At 38.5% G+C, this 10,092-nt stretch overlaps 1 long non-coding RNA gene across 1 annotated transcript; it reads left to right on the top strand.

The window, feature by feature from the left end:
* Positions 1-486: 486 nt before the first annotated feature.
* Positions 487-9,785, top strand: LOC109308594. Its single transcript, XR_002100645.1, has 3 exons — positions 487-498; positions 2,101-2,103; positions 7,167-9,785. It is a non-coding gene; the product is annotated as an uncharacterized LOC109308594 (long non-coding RNA).
* The last annotated feature ends 307 nt before the right edge of the window (positions 9,786-10,092 follow it).

The following is a 10,092-nucleotide window of genomic DNA, read 5'->3' as shown; positions in this document are numbered from 1 at the left end:
CACACATTTAGATGTTCTTTGTGCTGCAAAAGCATGCTGACCATGCATGTGCTACTCTTTTTTTTTTTTTTTCCCATGGGTTTTTTTTGACCCCTGGATCCAACAAAAAAATAGAGGAAAAAAAAAAGAAGCGGAGCAGCACATGCATGGCCAGCGCACACCGCTCAAAAGCAGAGTGGGTCACCTGGAGCTACGCTCCAGCTGCTGACCAGGCTCACTGCTGCTGCAGCCCTGGGAGGCCCCCAGGACCCAGGTAATGCTGCTGGGCCCAGCCTGGTGTTGCCCGAGCATCTCCTACCTACAGTAATTGCCACGTGTTAAAGTGCGTGTGCCCTGGGGACAAGTAGCAGTGGTGCAAGGTGTGCTGCTGCCACTTGTCCCTGAGACACTAAATGGCCACATTCATCTGTATGCAGCCTGTGAGACCTTCCTGAGAGAGGGCAAAATGAGGGTCAGGCTGGTGTGCTCTGAGATGCGTGCATGCTCAGTTGCCTGTCTGTTTCCTGCAGTTGACCACAGAGGATTTACAAAATTGAACTCCCTGAAATGGCCATACTTCACGTTCAGCCTACCATCATCCTACCTGAAAAAGTGTTTTGAATCCAGGGATAGTTTGATTCATTCTGGGAAACCTGATGCCCAAACTGAACATGCGTGCCTGGGCATTCCACTGCACAGCCCCTTGTCATTACGGTTTAAATACTACCTTGAAATAGTCTTGGCGCCTGAATGTGGCAGGAAGGCAACGCCCTTTTTACAGTTACTTCACAGGTATTATAGTTAACTTTTATGCCAGAGGCTGCTGCATTTTATATTTGTAACTTGCATTTCTGCAGTAGTGTGTGCTACTTGGCACACTGGCTGTAGGAAAAGATGGCATTTAATTCCTTAGAAGGAATTTCTACATTTTCTGCGATAAATCCATTGATGTTTGACATGTCAGTTTTATCATCAAATGGCACACCTTGGATATCCAGTATGACAGGCTAATAGGTCTTGTGTTTCCAAATCTGGTGCTTGAAGTAAAGGACAATAGGACATTGACACAAAGCTAAGCTGGTCAGAGTTTATATACTGGAATCAGTGGTACATAGACATACTTGTCACATCATTTTTTCATTCTATGCTAAAAAAAATCAGTTTTCCTGTTTAGCTATTCCTTTTTCTATTGATGTCACTTCCACATTGCAGGGCTTTACAATTTGTGTCTTAACTCAGAGCAGGTTTGGGCGACATGTTTAAGCTATCCTAGTGCTTTTACCACTGCTGCAGAGCCATTATCTTTAACAGTGTTAGACCAACTGTGTGAGAAATTGAAACAAACTTCATTGCAGACTGAGCCCATCCGTTTGGCAACGTTACTATGCTTTATAGTCAAATCTGCATCAGTTGTCTCTTAACTGCATTTTCCTTAGTGCTTAAAGAGCATCAGCTTATGTGGTGGGTCTTTTAACATAATGGAACTAATCTTTACATTGTTTTTAAGGGAAAATGGTCCTTTCTTATTGAAAATAGTTTAAACATCAGCAGAGACTAGACAAAGCCTCTTAATAACGTTTCAGGTAGTGGTATTAATGCATCACGAAGGACCTGTGTCATCTCACAGGTTTGTGATTTAAAAGACAGCAAGAGGGTTTACTCACTGCCCAGGAGGGGGCTTTTTTTGCTGTGGTGCTGTTTACATGTTGTTCTTCAGACCCTGGAAGTTTAGAAACTATCCAGTATTTGTGGGGGAGAAAAAAAAAAATCACTTTGCATACACAGAAAAGTTAATGCCACTGCTGTTACTGGTAACAATTATTCTAAGTACAGAGAAAGAAAGAAACAAAACCTTTTATTTTAAATATAATGTTAAAGAACAATTATTTTATTCACCTGGCTTTCAGGGTTTGAAAGGGAAAGCAATACAGAAGAAAAACATCACACTGCTAAGTTTAAACAGCTCACAAGGGCTGATGCACACTAGTAGAGGAAGTGATGTGTATACTTTATTGCTTTATATTGTTTCGGGATGAAAGGCGTTTTTGGCTTACGTACGACAGAAGACAACAATGTTACTGGATCTTATTTCTTCCCTGGACCCAATAATCAATTCTTCAGCTAGTTTTGGCATTCTAGTATCAGGTTAGAAGGAATTATTTTCATAACTGTATGTAGATGGCATAACGTAGCTTCCCCAGTAAATGTTAACTCGTATTAATAAATAAGTGGCTGAGAATAGCAAGTGGAATTGTTCAGGAACAGGCTGAATGACCATTTCATCAGGATATAACTAGGGCCAGTGATACCGAGTGACTAGAGCCCTTTAAATGTACAGTAGGAGCAATAAAATGGCTACTACGTAGGATGGGCCATGTGACGGTGCAGAATACTTGCACGGAAATTTAGGCACCCCTGCAGTAGAATTGGACAGTGTTATGGAGCAACCTACACAAATCTTGCTTATGCTGTAGGGGGCTGAATATACACCCATCATTTCATTAAGATTGGTGCTTGTGACATTGGAGCTGCACAATGAAGATATTGTGCAAACCTGTCCCTCTATCCTACATTTGAGGTTGAAACAAAGTGTAATGAATAATGAACCCACCCAACTATGCTGTTATTGTAGTTTCCACTAGCATTTGTTTTTTTGGGGGGGTTGGGTTTAGATGAAATGTGCGAAATGCTGAAGAATCATTCTGCACCTCCCCCCCAAGAAAAATTCTAGTTACCTTTAGTCTTCTGCTACTTAGCAGTGATACAAACAGAATCTTGGTCCTTAGAGCACAGCAAATGTTACTCTATTATATGCTTACAAGAAATGTACGGCTCTGCATAAGGAACAATTTGAACCAGCAAAAATGTGCATGGTGCTTCTTTGTGAATTCTTAGAGCATTCTCGTAGGCATTCTTAGAGCAGTAGTTCTCAACCTTTTTAGATTCAAAGACACCCCTGGATGGACTCAAGGCACCCTTTGGGAAGTGCCAGCTCTTAAGTTTTCCCTTTTTTTGCCTACAGAAAAAAAAATAATAGAGCAGTGTTTCCGTTGCAAAAAACTCAAAAACAAACAGTAGCAAAAATGACAGGTCTGGATTTCTGTTTGAAATCTTTAGGTTTGTCTTGTGAATCATGTTCATAAACCTAACAATGCTAGCTTTGTGTGGCACCCTGTGGCACCCTGGTTGAGAATCACTGGCTTCTTCTATACCTTGTTCTAATTGTTGAGAGCAAGGAAATGGGGGCAGAAACTGATAATAATGCTTAAACATTTCCTTAGTTTTACTTTCAGATTCACAGAGGAAGTAGCTAAGCAAAAATTAGGACTAGTAAAGATGGACAAGACCTGCACTTTTTTTTCCAGAACAGGTTGAAGAGGAAAGTGTTGGTAGGCGAGAGTTTACAAAGATGCAGCAAAGAGTTTGGTGCAAGTTTATAGGTGATGCAACAAACCTCTCCTAAAGCCATCAGTAGCAATTTACCTGTTCTTGAATAGCAAAGGGAGGGAGGCATGGTAGACAGGATGGGTGTTGAGGATTAATGTAAATTAACAAGTATTTAATTTTTTTCCTGCAAGTCTCATCTTCATCTTTAAAGATCTTTAAAGATGTATTCAACTCAACAATAACCTGTGACAAACTTAAAAAGTTTATTAAGTATTACATGGGGCCTTATCAACCACTTATGTGTGTGTTATGTGCGCACACGTGTGCGTGCATAAGGAGACTTGGGATTAGGGACAGTTTAAGAGATGCTTCAAAGTTAGTCAAGGAGAAAGAGGAATTATTTAATGGCACACTATGGTCACTATTCATCCCAATCCCTATACCAAGAAAGCTTTCCTAACATGATGTATTTGACTGTTGAACAGGAAAATCATCACTTGTCATTTAAAAACTCAACTGAACAAAACCATATTAAATTTCCAAATAGGGAAGAATCCTACCTTGGCAAGGACATTAATTAAATGATCCTGAGTCACTTACAGCTTTACACTGGGTGATTTTTTTTGATGTGGTAAGAGTACTTTTTCCTAGTGTAGGCTGAAAAAAAAATTTCAACACAGATTTTAGAGATGGTAAAAAATCCAACCCCTTTGACTGAATATTTTTATGGCAAGTTCTTCTGAGAGATCCACTAGGACTGCAATTAGTGAATTTTATTATTTGTTTTCAAAGTATCAAATTCACTTGACCCTAGAGCTTACACTGTAAGGTAGTTTTTATGAAACAGAACTCATGCTATGAACATTAACCTTGAGCAGCTTTCTCCTACAACAATGTTTTGCTTAAAAACAAGACAAACCCTGGTTGTCTTTAAATTCTTTTATTCTGTTCTTCTACAGTTCAGCTTTACTTCTCAGATTATAAACAGCTGGATGTTGTTTTTCTCCAATGAGTGCATGCTTTTCACTTCAATCAGATGCAGTTTCCCCACCCTCATGTTGTTAAGTACAGTTCCCCCTTGCAGCAATTTTGGTAAACATGAGATCAGTTGAGTATACAGAAATAGCTTCTTCTATAAAATTTTCATTAAAAAAATAACAGGTATTTATTTACAAAGTGTGTGATACTACAAAGTAATATTTCCTATTAGATCAAATACACTATATACTAATGCCGATGTTCCCATTAGGAAAGTAAAACTTCTGTGTATGCATTTTGCTTTGTATTTCTGTCTGTCAATATTTAAAGCATATATAATACTACCACATTCCTTTTACACTACTACTAGCCACATACAATGTGCTAGTGAAAATTAACATTACTCGATCAGGACAAAAACAAATCATCAAGATAGCTTAATAGCAGCTTTTCTGGAAAAAACAAAAAACAACTGGTTTATCATTGACGTCTCAAGAAAGAACCTCTCAGGATACTAAAAATTTGCAGTAAATTGTTTACAGGCTTCTGGGCAACTTGCTGCAGTGTACTGGATGGCAGTTGAGTCTGGGAAAGTCTTAGCTTAACAGGGTTTAACGGGAAAGAGATGTTTAAATGCTTTTAGCTTAATGCACAAAAAAATTGGCAGATACAGTAGTATATTTTATGCCAGAAGATGCATTAAGGGGAAAAAAACATAGGTTATTGGATTCAGTAAGAAAAATAGAATTAATCAAAGCTCTCAGTTGATCAGCATAAAATACAGGTCAGCAATTTCAATTCATTCAGTAAATAAAGCTCTAGAAATCTTTAAATCCCATACAGTTTTTGCAACAGCATGACTTTGGAGTTACTGACAAAAATGAAAGTTATCTGAGTGCTTCCTTTTTTAGTTTACAGACCTTGCTTTAAGTTTTGTTTTGAAACTTGGAATAAAACAGCCAAGCCAATGACTGAGACGGAGTTATTTTTAACCAATTTTTCCACCCATTTAATTTAAAACAGTTAATAGCTTTTAATGGTTTTTGCAGTTCAAAACCAAAAAAAGGAAGGTGAATGTAAATTTAAAATAATATAAAATAGTCCATAGCTGTTCTACTATAGTTAGAAAATTACCTTTTTATTAGAATAATTCATGATAGTGGTTCTATAAAATAAGTCACTAAGACTTGTCCAGCATCAGTAATAAATGTCTATCCTCAACCCTATTTTAGAAATATATGTAGTAAGTTTTAAAATGTGGGCTGGTTTCCTCTAATGTCTTATCTCACAGTGATGTTCAGGACATGTATACCCCCTCCCTCACCCCTGCCAGGACTGTTGCCAACTAGAGTCCAGGGCTTAAGACCTGTGGAGACGGTTGGACTTTTGTGCCCCATTTATTTCTTACAGGTTTCCTCTGAGCAGTGTTGCTGAGAACAGCCCTGTTCTCACGGTATGACTCTGTGTGCTTAAAGGGCTGGTCCCAGCCCCATCCAATAACCCAAACCTGTCAACCATTTGCATAATGATTCTATTACAAAGCCTTCAGCTCACAAGCTGGTAGTAGTCCAGCCACCCCTAAGACACTCTCCTGAGCATCAAAGCCAATGGTTGATCTTTCTTGAAGCTCTTGTCTTCAAGGAAGCCCCAGTGTCTGCGTAAGGCATCTGAGCACGGCGTGCACATGCAGTCCTGGCTCTTCAGCACTCCAGTGTCTGTCAGCTGCCCAAAACAAGTCTAGCACAGCAGAGACAGAGTGGGCATGACTCCTAGAAGGAGCAGGCTCTGAGTTTTCTTTTCCTGCCCTTCTGCGAATTAGTCTGCCCAAATGCTGTTTCTTTCTCTACTTCCCAGATACTCCCAAAGCAAAGTCATGGAAGGGCAGCTCACGTGGGTGAGGGTAGGTGAACACAAGGCTTCAGCTTACTCCAAAAAGAGGTGAAGACATACCATGAATGTGAGCTATATAGTATAAAATATGCACCGACATCTCCACATGATACACTGAAGTGCTCTGTGCAAGATGCATGCACCATGACTTTGTAGACAAGAAAATGTGCATGGAGCTTAGAGCTGCCTTGTTTGGCTCCAGGTATTTACCTACTTATCAGTGTGCCCCCAAACCAGCCCCACCCTAATATTAATCCAAACCAACCCCCCCAAAATTAGTTTGGGCTAAAATTGTGGGTTTTATGTGCCCACCAAAGTATGACATTTGGTGTGTGGACAAACCATCAACTGTGAGCTTAATATTTCATGCTGAATTTTCCTGCTAAGGCTCTATAATGTTTATCATGTGATAAATAAAGCTACTTTCAAGATGAAATGAAAGGTTTTCATGAATTTATTTTTAAGTCCTAGTGAAGAGTGGGGTTGTGCATGCTTTGTTTTGGATTAAAATGTTCCCTGGCAGCATTTGCTGCTCCATGGTACAGCATAAGAGCCAGAAAGTGACAGAGATTAACTTTTACATTTCACTCAGCTGGATAAGGATAATAGACTAAAAAATAATTACAAAGAAAAGACTACTTAGATTTTAAAATTCTGTTGTTAACTACATGGAGAAGTTTGTTCTTAATCCACTAAGGCAACATAATGTTCAACTCAAGAGTCCCTGCTACCCAGTAGGTGTTCAGGTTTCTCATATGATCCATCCAGAGGGAGAGTTCAGGGGTCTAAAGCTTGGACTCACAAAAGCCACACCATTTCAATGGGACATAGCTTAAGCTTCTCAATAAGTCCCACCCCTTTTATCCTAACTCCTGCCCGTCAAAAGTAGTTGGGCATCTTCCCTCTGACCTACACTTAGATATCAATCTCAGTTCAGGCTTGTCAGCAATTACCCTTTCCCTGGTGCTGGAGTCCAACCCAGATCAGCCCAAGAGAAAATACTGCCCCACATTCCACTGTAACAAATTCTCCCATGGTTAGGTCAGTTCCCTGAGATTTGAAAGACCAGTTTTCAAATCTTCATTTTGCCTGCTTTAAGGCAAAGACATACTCCAGCTTTCCAACATCCTGGGTCAGTGCCCTATCCATTGGGCTACAGGTATGGTCAGAGACACATGCACGGTGTCTGTTCTCTGGCCCTCTTAGCAAGGCCTGCTATGGTCATAGCTGCTGTGTGTGCTCATAGTGGAGAGCCTATTGAGTCAATGGGAGTGGTGGATGCTTAACTTTTTGAAAAATTATTTTTCCCATTTACTTACAGGTCAGTTCAAATGCAGGCTCTGTTTTTTGGTGCAGTCTTGCATGTGCCTGGTTTTGCAGAGACAAAAAAAGGAGGATAAATGATGTGTTTGAGTCCCCACAGGGAGTGATTCTCTTGCCTGGATGAGGACTAGGATCTTCCTATTCCCAGACTAGTGTAACCACAAGAGCACAACGTCTTCAGTAACAATTCTCTGTGGACTGAAGCTTGGCACAGAGGATCTCAAACTAAAGATTTTTGTTTCGAAGATCTGAAACTGGTTTAACAAAAATATGGAAAGACTGGCAGTCCAATGTCATGGTGCATGCCAAAAGTGACAAGCAATGCATTTCTCTGCTCTGACGGAATCTGAATTCAGGACTTCAGTGGGAGCAAGATTTTGCTGTAGGTCTTTCACACCTAAAACAGAAATGACTCAAGTAACTGAGAAATTCTAAGCTAAGATCCTGGGTGGAAACAGTTGGTAGGTACCCTTTCCATCCTTTTAAGTGTCCCTCTGAACAGTGGTTTGGAGTGGCGTATAACTTGTTTTTGTTTTCTAAAGGCCAGCTAGAAATAAGGCTCTGTGGGATACAGCCTACACCATTCACTCTGCCATTAATCATATATATTTAAAAACTATATAAAAAACACCTACTTTCCAAAAAGGTTTTTTCTAAGTGGCATTGATGTAATATCCTGACCTCACCGGATACTAACAATCAAGCATGTATACTGCTACTTCCAGTTTCAGAGGTCATTACAATGGCAGCTATTCATTAATAGTTTATTAGAAGGAATCAAGACAGAGGTTTGAAGAAACATTGCCTGTTTCTTCAGGCCAAAAAGCCCCTTTGAGTTTGGACAATTGTCAGTATTCACAAAGCCTGTTAATTACTTCTCTATTTACTACAAAGTGAATTGCTTCAGTCCGTGCAATCACTGGGTCTTCCATATCTCTATAGTAATAAAAGTTTTTCTTCACATATTGGCACCTGCTCTAAAGAAGAAGAAAGCATTTTCAGTGCAAGTCAAAGGGTTATCTGCCTCTGTGTAGCATATCCCAGCTGTCTTGTCCAGACCGTTGAATAATATAGGATACATCTTTGAACATTTGCTATCATCTCTGTTGTATGTGTAAACATGTTAGACTACAATAGTTCTGTGAAAGTGGTACTACAAATAGTTTAAACGCATAAAAAAACAGATTGAGTACCATCATGGTAGAATGGCCAACATAGTAGTGTTTAGAAATACCTAAAATGTTTAATAGGCTGCAAAGACTGAAAGGAATCATTTCAATTTGCCATTCACTTTGCATAAGCTTTAAGTTACTTAAGAAGTTGACAATATTGAGACCAGTTTAAAGTGACAATACAAAAACACAAGGTCAAAGGTAAAATGATGCCCTTAACCAGTTCATTCCTACCCTGGTATTACAGAAAGTGTAGTTTGTTTTTATATATTAATATTACATACAAAAAGACCTCTCATCAGGTCTTTATATACTAATATATTATATTTATATAATGCTAGCTTATAAATATTTTATAAATTATATATTAATATTACATTAAAAAGATCTCTTATCAGACCTTCTGAGCACCAGCGTATGATGTAAAATACAGACTTCAGACAATTTCAAGCCTCAGTCATTTAACAACTGTTTTAAAACACTGGCTTCTTATATTTACCACCATGGTAATTGGTATGATTTTTTTTATTTTACTACATGCCATGACTACACTTTGGCAAAGTATATTCAACAGCATCTTTGGGCCATGATCGAGCCAAATACATAAGAGAGTACTTGAGAAGTATCTCATCCAAACCTGAAAAAAAAGCTTGCAACTAATGCAACCTTTGGTGCACAACAGGAAGGTGACTCTATTCAGTAAAAAGAACCACTAACATTTTGGGTTAACACAATATGAAAATCTACTGGGTGATATTAAAGCAAAATTACTACTAACCCAATTCCTATTTTTGAAATGCAAAAATTATTTGTTGATTTGACAGCATACAAAGATCAGATTCCCTTTTCTTTAACTACTATAGTAGTGCAGGATAGCTAAACAGTGAGATTACTTAGAAACAAAACCTGGTCAATTTTTATCATCCAAGGTGAGTGAAATGCAAAAAGTCATACTGTATAAACATGGAAAAGTTAGATTTTTCCTATCAATCCTACCCTAAAGTAAGGGTTTTATGTCCTAAAATACTGGTTTTGACATAAATGTCTCCTTAAAAATGAAAATGATGCCTGAAAATGTATGGACTGAAATCTCCACTATAGTTCAAAACCTTTTTCTGTTATGTTCTGGTTTGATTTTATGGATAACTATTCTTAAGGTCTGTTAAAATACGTAAAGGAGAACAGCACTGGATTGCCAGAAATCTCTGAACACCATTTTTTTTCACCAATTTAAAAAATAAAACAAACCGTGTTGGTGCAGAGAATGCTACCATTTTACCCTATCTAGCAATGGCTAACGCTAATCAGTTATGTAATAAATTAGGTCTGAAATATCAATGGAAAACTATGAACCTTTTAAAAG

The sequence above is a fragment of the Crocodylus porosus genome, unplaced genomic scaffold (assembly GCF_001723895.1).
Source record: "Crocodylus porosus isolate Cpor-Errol unplaced genomic scaffold, CroPor_comp1, whole genome shotgun sequence".
In the NCBI taxonomy this organism is placed as follows: domain Eukaryota; kingdom Metazoa; phylum Chordata; order Crocodylia; family Crocodylidae; genus Crocodylus; species Crocodylus porosus.
Note: the sequence above shows the minus strand (reverse complement) of the source record. Positions and strands in the feature narration are given on the sequence as shown.